The sequence below is a fragment of the Berghia stephanieae genome, chromosome 10 (genome assembly GCF_034508935.2).
Source record: "Berghia stephanieae isolate SIO BIC M18660-M18661 chromosome 10, UCSD_Bste_1.3, whole genome shotgun sequence".
In the NCBI taxonomy this organism is placed as follows: Eukaryota; Metazoa; Mollusca; class Gastropoda; order Nudibranchia; family Aeolidiidae; genus Berghia; species Berghia stephanieae.
This window is the reverse complement of record NC_088369.1, coordinates 7,668,564-7,678,563: the sequence shown is the minus strand read 5'-3', so window position 1 is coordinate 7,678,563 and position 10,000 is coordinate 7,668,564. Positions and strand designations below refer to the sequence as shown.

The window sequence follows — 10,000 nt, the reverse complement described above, 5'->3', positions numbered from 1 at the left end:
GTCATTTTTAGGTTTTTGTGGACCGCCTAGTGAGTTGTGTTTAGTAGTGGTCAAGGAGGCAAGTGATACCATTGGTTGAACTATTGAATACAATCACGATTTTTCTTTTGTGGCCAATGCCTTCTCTTTTGACGTCATTTTTTTGGTCAGTGCGTAGCCATCGTTAACTTATAGCCTGACACAAGAACCCTCTAGGACTGGCAGTTTGACATCATTTTTTTAGTTTGTGTAGCGTCTAGTGAGTTGTCGTTAGTAGAGCTCAAGGAAACAAGTTATTTCATTGGTTGAACTATTGAATACAACTCACGATTTGTTTTCTTTTGTGGCAAAAGACTGGCATTTTGACGTCATTTTTTAGTCAGTGTCGGGATATAACTTTACGATGGCTACGCTGACACTAGGACCTTCAAAGATTTATTTTGACGTCATTTTAAAGTTTGTGCAGCGCTTAGTCAAGTGTCGTTAGTGGTGCTCAAGGAAACACATAATTTTTGAACTATTGAATACAACTCACGATTTGTTTTCTTTTGTGGACAAAGACTTGTCGTTTGACGTCATTTTTTTGGTCAGTGTCAGCGTAGCCATCGTTAACTTATAGCCTGACACTGACCAAAAAATGACGTCAAAATGCCAGTTTTTTGGGGGTTCAGTGTCAGGCTATAACTTAACGATGGCTACGTTACAATTAACCAGTAGAGTTTTGACCAATCGAAACATGAAATGTGTGGCATACCTTCTCACGTGCTCGGACAAACATATTTGGTGTTTATAAAGAATAACGTGAATGAAATCGACCTCTCTCTGATCATTGTTATTGTTTTTACTCCGCCAAATATGGGTGACTAAGTAACTTATCACACAATGTTCTCAATCATAATATTATAAACGTTTAAATTTACACATAGTTTTCAGTGTTGGTTCTAATAATGAAGCGATAATACAATGGGAATTGAATTTAGACATATTATTATATACCATTGATACCGAAACCTGTGTATTTTCCTTTGTTTACCAATTACTGCCTTTTGTGTACATTATGACGATTGTCCGAGAGGCGTGGTTATCTAGGTGTCTATTGAAGAAAAAACAAACAAAAAAAAAAAAAAAACAACAAAAACCAATGAAATTGACGTCACTCACTCCTTTGTCCGCTAATTGGATGATTAGTTCCCACTAGAAAATTACATCAATCAGACGACTAACGTTTAGGGTTTCACATAGTTTTGTGTGTTGGTACATTTAATTTGGCGGGCAGATGTTGTGAGTATTTTATTTAAACACATTCTCTCAAATGGTCAATGCTCGAATGATGGTGACTTCCAGGGTTACTCATAGGTTCTGTGTTGTACCTTTCATCTGGCGGTCAGATGTTAGTATTTTACTTTTAACACAGTCCGTTATTACTACAATATTACTACAATATTACTACAATCAATGCTCTTTCATTCACTTTTTTCTCTTTTTTTTCTTCTCTTTTCAGATTGCAGATGAAAAAAAAACTGTATGATGAAATTTAGATAAATACAAAAGACACAAGACTTGTCCATCTGTTGCTGTGTTTTTAAAAAATCGATTACTTGTTAGTGTGGTGTAAAAGGACATGGATTGAACTAAGATAATCATATCCAGTTGGTTCTATGGTTTGTGTGTTTCATCAATTGATTGTTACAGTAGCAAGCAATTATTGGGAGTTTTATCGGATTTACATTATCTCACAAACTGTAAGTAACCTTTATTTTATTTAAGATAAGATAAGATAAGATAAGATATACTTTATATTGGGAGGTCCTGGGTTCGAGCCTCGCTCGGCGCATAGTTGAGTCCTTGGAAAAGACTCTTTACTCACATTCTCTCACCATACTCAGGTGTAAAAGGAGTACCTGGCCGTTTAAAGTGTGGTCTCTGTCCGAAAAAAAAATTCTAGCATCGCCTAACAGGCCTCATGTCTCGTCCTACATGTTAAGTGTTGCTGTTGGCCAGGGATCTCTTGTAAAGCGCTTTGAGCACATTTAGTGGATATTGCGCTATATAAAAGCTCAAAAATTGATCCTTGTATGGAAATTAGAACTCTGTAATACAACTCTATTCGGTAATATATAAAAGAAATATCAAATGTTATAAATTAAATAAAAACTGACAAATAATAGTAAAAGTCTCAAAAAGTACAGTAGAACAACAAGCGGATATATTATTTAAATAATAGAGCATTTATATAGCGCAATATCCACTATTCGTGCTCAAAGCGCTTTACAAGAGGTCCCTGGCCAACAGCAGCACTTAACATGTTGGACGGTACTTGGACGCCTGTTAGGCGATATTACAATTTTTCGGACAGGGACAACGCTTTTAACGGCCAGGTACTCATTTTACACCTGAGTACGGTGAAAGAAAGTGGGTAAAGAGCCTTTTACAAGGGCTCAACTATGCGCCGAGCGAGGCTCGAACCCAGGACCTTCCGGTCCGAAAGCGAGTGTCATACCACTAGACCACATATCCGCATATATTATGATGACTATGTGTCGAGTATACTGATATAATACTAATATAATATAAGGTGAATAAAAAAAAATAATTTTTTAAATAAAAACTTGAGCTTTTATTTATAGATAGTATGCGCTTGGCTAAGGAGTTCACAACATTGCCATCCGGAAGTATACCGGACCAACACACAAACTCTGTGTAACCATGAACGTTTATTGTCGGGTTAATACAGTTCAGTGAGAATTACTCATAAACGCGGATGTCAAGAACAATAACAAAGGCCTGAGTGACGTTAACTTCGAACTATCTATAGATAGAATGCGCTTGGCCAAGAAGTTCACAACATTGCCATCCAGAAGTATAACGGACCAACACACAAAACTGTGTGTATCCATGAACGTTTATTGTCGGGTTAATACAGTTCAGTGAGAATTACTCATAAACGCGGATGTCAAGAACAATAACAAAGGCCTGAGTGACGTTAACTTCGAACTATCTATAGATAGAATGCGCTTGGCTAAGGAGTTCACAACATTGCCATCCGGAAGTATACCGGACCAACACACAAACTCTGTGTAACCATGAACGTTTATTGTCGGGTTAATACAGTTCAGTGAGAATTACTCATAAACGCGGATGTCAAGAACAATAACAAAGGCCTGAGTGACGTTAACTTCGAACTATCTATAGATAGAATGCGCTTGGCCAAGAAGTTCACAACATTGCCATCCAGAAGTATAACGGACCAACACACAAAACTGTGTGTATCCATGAACGTTTATTGTCGGGTTAATACAGTTCAGTGAGAATTACTCATAAACGCGGATGTCAAGAACAATAACAAAGGCCTGAGTGACGTTAACTTCGAACTATCTATAGATAGAATGCGCTTGGCTAAGGAGTTCACAACATTGCCATCCGGAAGTATAACGGACCAACACACAAAACTGTGTGTATCCATGAACGTTTATTGTCGGGTTAATACAGTTCAGTGAGAATTACTCATAAACGCGGATGTCAAGAACAATAACAAAGGCCTGAGTGACGTTAACTTCGAACTATCTATAGATAGAATGCGCTTGGCCAAGGAGTTCACAACATTGCCATCCGGAAGTATAACGAACCAACACACAAACTCTGTGTAACCATGAACTTTTATAGTCTGGTTAATACAGTTTAGTGAAAACAACTCACAAACGTCAAGAACAATAACAAAGGCCTGTGAGTGACGTCATCTTCGAACTATCTATCAGCAATCTCAATTGATTTGAGGGGCGAAGTGGCCGAGTGGTCAAGGCACTGCACTGCGACCCGGAACGTCTCGGATTCAAGCCCCGCTTCAGGCACTGTCGTTTTTTTTTCCTTAGGCAAGATGTGATAACTAACCCCCAATTTTCTCACTTGGACAACATGGGTGGTGATTCCTCTTGACATCAGACATCTTGTTTGATGGATTATCTATATAATTCCTTCGTGGATCGCCTAGGCGACAATATCTTCTTATGATGTCGTGGCGGGAGGGAATTATTTTTTAATTTATTTTTGATATCAACTAAACGTGCTCAATGCGCTTTGCAAAGGGTCCCAAGCCAACTGCAACACTTTACATGTAGGACGAGACATGACACCTTTTAGGTGATGTTACAACTTTTTCCGTCACTGAACTGTGTTAATGGCCATTGCCAATCATTTTACTCCTGACTAAGTACTCGCTTTCGGAACGGAAGGTTCTGGGTTCGAGCCTCGCTCGGCGCATAGCTGAGTCATTGGAAAAGGCTCTTTACTCATATTCTCTCAACGTACTCAAGTGTAAAAAAAAGTGTACCTGGCCGTTATAAGCGTTGTCTCTGTCGGAAAAAAAATGGTAATATCGCCTAACAGGCGTCATGTCATGTCTCGTTCTACCTACATGATCAGATAAAGCGCTTTGAGCATGTTTAGTGGATTTTGCGCTATATACAAGCTCCCAAGTTGTTGTTTTTTCACAATTTTAATCAACGACGATTTTCGCTCTCTTTCCAACAGAGGAGCAGGACATGGAGTAATAATGATGATGATAATAATAATAATAATAATAATAATAATAATAATAATAATAATAATAATAATAATAATAATAATAATAATAATAATAATAATAATAATAATAATGCTGGAAACTTATATAGCGCTATAACTCCAAGACATCAGACTCTAAGCGAGTAGAAGAGGAGGAGGAAGAAGAAGAATAAGAGAAGGGAAAAATAAATTATACTGAAATAGATAACCAGAAAGGAACATTCGGCTGACGTGATTGACCAACCATTCTGTTTACAGAAAATTGGGTTACAATTTGGCGCACGTAAAAGCAGCGTAACTGAAAACCGTTCTTTACATAATAATACCCATCTTATCAGGGACCAGACTATTTGTTGTTAATTACTTCTTGTGTATTGTTGTCGTTGTCACATCGGTCATGCGATAACAACTGAGGTCATGTGATATCTATAAATTGGGAAGTACCGACTGTAGATAAGACACACAGACACACACAGAGAGAGAGAGAGACAGAGAGAGAGAGAGAGAGAGAGAAAGAGAGAGAGAGAGAGAGAGAGAAAGAGAGAGAGAGAGAAAAGAGAGAAAGAGAGAGAGAGAGAGAGAGAGAAAAGAGAGAGAGAGAGAGAGAGAGAAAAGAGAGAAAGAGAGAGAGAGAGAGAGAAAAAAAAGAGAGAGATAGAGAGAGAGAGAGAAAATAAAGAGAGAGATAAATAGATAGATAGAGAGAGAGAGAGAGAGAGAGAGAGAGAGAGAGAGAGAGAGAGAGAGCATTTAATTCCAAATAAAATAAAGAAATCGAGTTTTTTTATATAGCGCAATATCCACTAAACGTGCTCAAAGCGCTTTACAATGACCAACAGCAACACTTAACATAAAGAACGAGACACGAGGTCTGTTAGGCGATATTACAATTTTTTTTCCGACAGAGACAACGCTATAATTAACGGCCTGGTACCCATTTTACACATGAATACAATGAGAGAATGTGAGTAAAGAGTCTTTTTCAACGACTCAACTATACGCCGAGCGAGGCTCGATCCCAGGACCTTCCGATCCGAAAGCGAGTGTAATACCACAAGACCACATAGCCGAACAACACAGCAACAAACGTAGAAATAAATATGATAAAATTACGAGTCCATACATTTACATTAAATCTTATGTAAAAGTCCGTTACTCAATCTCTCCACCCCCCCCCCACCCCCCTTTCCACGCGCCCTGCTTTTACATACCTCTTACCCCTCCTCTCCCCCCCTCCCCCCCCCCCCACTCCAACCTTTTTCCTCATTCTTTCTCACCCAAGCCCCCAAACAGCATACACTGTAGAATCGATAACATAATATTAATAATAACGATATAAAATCGAATCGAAGTAATAATGATAACAAAAAAAAATCACAACGATATAACGATATAAAAAAAAACAAAAAAAAAACAAAAAAAAAAAACAAACCCGAATCAAATTCGGGGGCTCTTACTCTTACCCGCGTGAGTAACTTGATACCACTTGTCAATACACGACTAACCACAACTGCCGCCTGGTCTGCCTGCCACCCACCGACGTCAATAATATTATAATATAATAATACAAACTCGATGTGAGTGAGTCGTACATTTATTCTGACGGCGGGAGTGAGTGAGTGAGTTGTGAAAGGAGTAGTCGAACGTGATAATTGGCTGTGATTTGATTTTTTGATTGGCGCGGGCTTGGAGAATATCGATCTATCGATTGATTCGGCGACGAGGGATAAAAGCAGAGCTGAGATTTGGAGAAGATAATTCCATGTTTTAGCCCAGGCAGGAAGTGTCACAGTTTGTTCATCGGTGCGTAAAATTATTATGAAGGAAATGTCGACTTTTGTTCGTTCAGGCGTTGGATTTCATTAATCGATTCGTGCTTCACGATTATCGATATTTTTCTGTATCGTATTATATTATATTTCTTATATATATATACATATATACATATATATATATATATATATATATATATATATATATATATATATATATATATATATATATATAGCCAGTCGGTTTATGAAGCCGGAGTTTATCCCGGTTTCTATATCGTGAAACGGACAATGGCAATTGCTTGATATCCTTTGGATGGGACGCTAGTCTATCGCAAAGTACTTTCCGTCAAAGCTATCAGACTCAGCTACCCATTCATTGCTGGGTGGACAGGGGAGGGGAGGGGGGGGGGTCAGAAAAGTCACTACTGCACCCGGGATCGATCTCGGACCCTTCGCGTGTGAAGCGAGTGCTCTACCAACTGAGCTTATGGGACGCTTTGTAAAGCGCGTCGAGCACGTTTAGTACCGCCCCCCCCCCCTCTCTCTCTCTCTCTCTATCGCCACTCTCTCTTACACACAGTCCCTAACCTCCCCTCTCTCTGTCTCCCCCCCCCCTCTCTCTCTCTCTCTCTCTCTCTCTCTCTCTCTCTCTCTCTCTATATATATATATATATATATATATATATATATATATATATATCTTCCTACCTGTCTCTCTCTATATCTATCTTTCTATCTCTTTCTATCTCTCCCTATCTTAATCTCTCTCTCTCTCTCTCTCTCTCTCTCTCTCTCTCTCTCTCTTTCTCTCTCTCTCTGATTCTAATTTTGGATTTAATTTTGATTAATAATAGGCCAAGCAAATCCAAAGAGCAATTTATGTAGATCTTCATCCATTAAGATAAATTATAGGCATAGCTAAACACCTACAATTTGACTGTAAGAGAAAATCTAAAATCCATCTTCTCTGTCCCCTGATTTCAATTAAGTTTGATTTTCATCGTTACTAATTGCAAGAAGCGAATTCTGCTTAAGGTCTTGTCCCTGCTAAATCGGGATAAAAAAGTCAGTCTATTTACTGGAGTTTGTTTAACTCACTCAACCCTAACACCGACTATATCCGTTGTTTACCCCGGGCTACTTTTACCCCATGCCTATTTATTACAATTTTTCTAAGACAAATAATAGGCGTTGTATCAAAGCTAGGGTTTTTAGTTTTTACATGTTAATGATAGTTGAATAAAATTATCTATGCACATGCTCATTTTTAATACATTTTTTCAAATTTTGAAAAGTAGCAAAAATCTCTAGGATTGAGTGAGTTAACTCAAATAATAAAAAATCAAAAACATAGAGCTTTATATAGCGCAATATCCACTGAACGTGCTCAAAGCGCTTTACAAGGGGTCCCTGGTCAACAGCAACACTTAACATGTAGGACGTGACATGACGCCTGTTAGGCGATATTACAATCTTTTCGGACAAAGACAACGCTGTAAACGGCCATGTACTCATATTACGCCGGAGTACGGTGAGAGAATGTGAGTAAAGAGCCTTTTCCAAGGATTCAACTATGCGCCAAGCGCGAAGCTCTAATCCAGGACTTTCCGATCCGAAAGCGAGTGTCATAGTTGAGTCCTTGGAAAAGGCTCTTTACTCACATTATTTCACCGTACTCTGGTGTAAAATGAGTACCAGGTCGTAAACAGCGTTGTTTCTGACGGAAAAAAAAATTATTATCACCTAACAGGCGTGTCATGTCTCGTTTTTTGTGTTTCGTGTTGCTGTTTGTCAGGGACGCTTTGTAAAGCGCTTTGAGCACGTTTAGCGGATATTGCGCTATATAAAAGCTCAACTGTTTTTTTTATAGCTCAACTGAGGTATTGGGACCCCCAGACGCACTAGTGTATGGTGGAAATATGAAAAGGTGTGTCTGAAACAGTGACAGAAAAAACGGAAAGAAAAATACAAGAAAAAAGAAATTCTTCCAAAATATCAGCCTGCCTCGCGATTTTTTACTTCTATAGACAGAATGAAGTTGACGTCACTCGGGTCTTTGTTATTATTGATTGATTTTTTGCCATCCGCGTTTATGAGTAATTCTCACTAAACTGTATTAACCAAACTATAAACGTTTAAGATTACACATAGTTTTGTGTGTCGGTCCGTTATATTTCCGGATGGCAATGTTGTGAGCTTCTTAGCCGAGTGCATACTATCTATAGTAGTGTGGAGGAGCCCGGAATGGCCAGCATCGATAAAGTAGAAAGAGAAAAAAATAAGTTAAAATCCCCCCTTCCCCCCCCCCCCCACCCCGCAAAGAAAATTTAAAAATTAGCCTGTCTCGCGATTAGAAAATGCGTCGACAAAAATCTTTTAACCCCCCCCCCCCCCCCCCCCCCTAAATATCAGGCCGATTTCAGGGATTATTTATTTTTATTCTGGTATTTATCCTCTCTGCTTTACCTAGCGCTATTTCACACACACACACACACACACACACACACACACACACACACACACACACGCACAAACAAACACGCCCCCGCGCGCGCACCCACCCACCTACTTTTCAGATTTTTTAATCAGAATGTATTTAGATTTAGATTTAGATTTAGATTTAGATTTAGATTTAGATTTAGAATTAGATTTACAATTTCTTGAAAAGGTTTTCGTTGTTTTCAAATTCCTTTCAGCACGATTTCCAAATTTCCGTGTTTTGACCAAAGCATCACGTTTTAAAAGCAACCTGATTTCATATCCGGGCCGGTCTTGTTTTGATAGTAAATACACTTGTGTGATACACATCGCCCCAAAACGTGTGATTTACTTTATGATATGATAAGATAAGATAAACTTTATTTTTATTCACTTCTGGAAATTGACACATTGGATAAATATTGCTGTCTGGCCAAAACATCAATTTATGAAAAATGATTTGTTTTTCTTTTTTGTTTTTTTGGCTTTTACTTGGGAAAATAAAGATTTTAAAAAAATGTCATTGATCTTATCATTTTAGATTTGTTATAATTTCTTGTTATCTAATTATTATATTATTATTATTATTTATTATTATTATTATTATTATTATTATTATTATTATTATTATTATTATTATTATTATTATTATTATTATTATTACTACCATCATCATCATCATCATCATCATCATCATCATCATCATCATCATCATCATCATCATCATCATCATCATCATCGTCATCATCACCATCATCATCATCATCAAAGGCATTTTTATATAGTAACTTCTTCATTTGTTTTAAGCGCCTATATTTGTACTGTAGAAGAAAGCCACAATCCCTTACGGAATATCACAAATCCTTTTTTGACTTATAAAAATCAAACAGAAAACATAACAGACAATTTCTAAAACTGTTTTAAAGGATGTTATCGTGCCCTAAACAATTTTAATTTAACCCTTTAACTGCCGTAGGTAGGTAGGCAGGCATCCTTCCGTCTCAAGAGACGATGGTTTGCGCCCTGTATGGCTTTAGTCTCATCAGTCTTGTTGAGAGCAACGACGGGTGTGACTTACCAGACCAATCCTTGCATTGCAGTCTCTACCGCAGTTGTTGCACACATAGTTTGACTGTGTGTTTGGTATTTGGATCTGCTGCCTCTCTTTCCTCCTTGCTCTCCTCTCCTCAAACTTCATCTTTCTCCTC

At 38.0% G+C, this 10,000-nt stretch overlaps 1 protein-coding gene across 3 annotated transcripts in view; it reads left to right on the top strand.

Annotated features, from left to right (window-relative positions):
• LOC144956159 (uncharacterized) overlaps positions 1-10,000 on the top strand; it is a 344,559-nt gene that overhangs the window by 111,078 nt on the left and 223,481 nt on the right. Inside the window, exon 1 of one of the 3 annotated variants that reach the window (XM_078886546.1) lies at positions 1,481-1,721. The exons of the other annotated variants lie outside the window; for them this stretch is intronic. The gene's annotated coding sequence lies outside the window, so the exon portion shown is untranslated. Of the gene's footprint in view, positions 1-1,480; positions 1,722-10,000 lie in introns of those variants that run through there. 3 annotated transcript variants of the gene reach the window in all.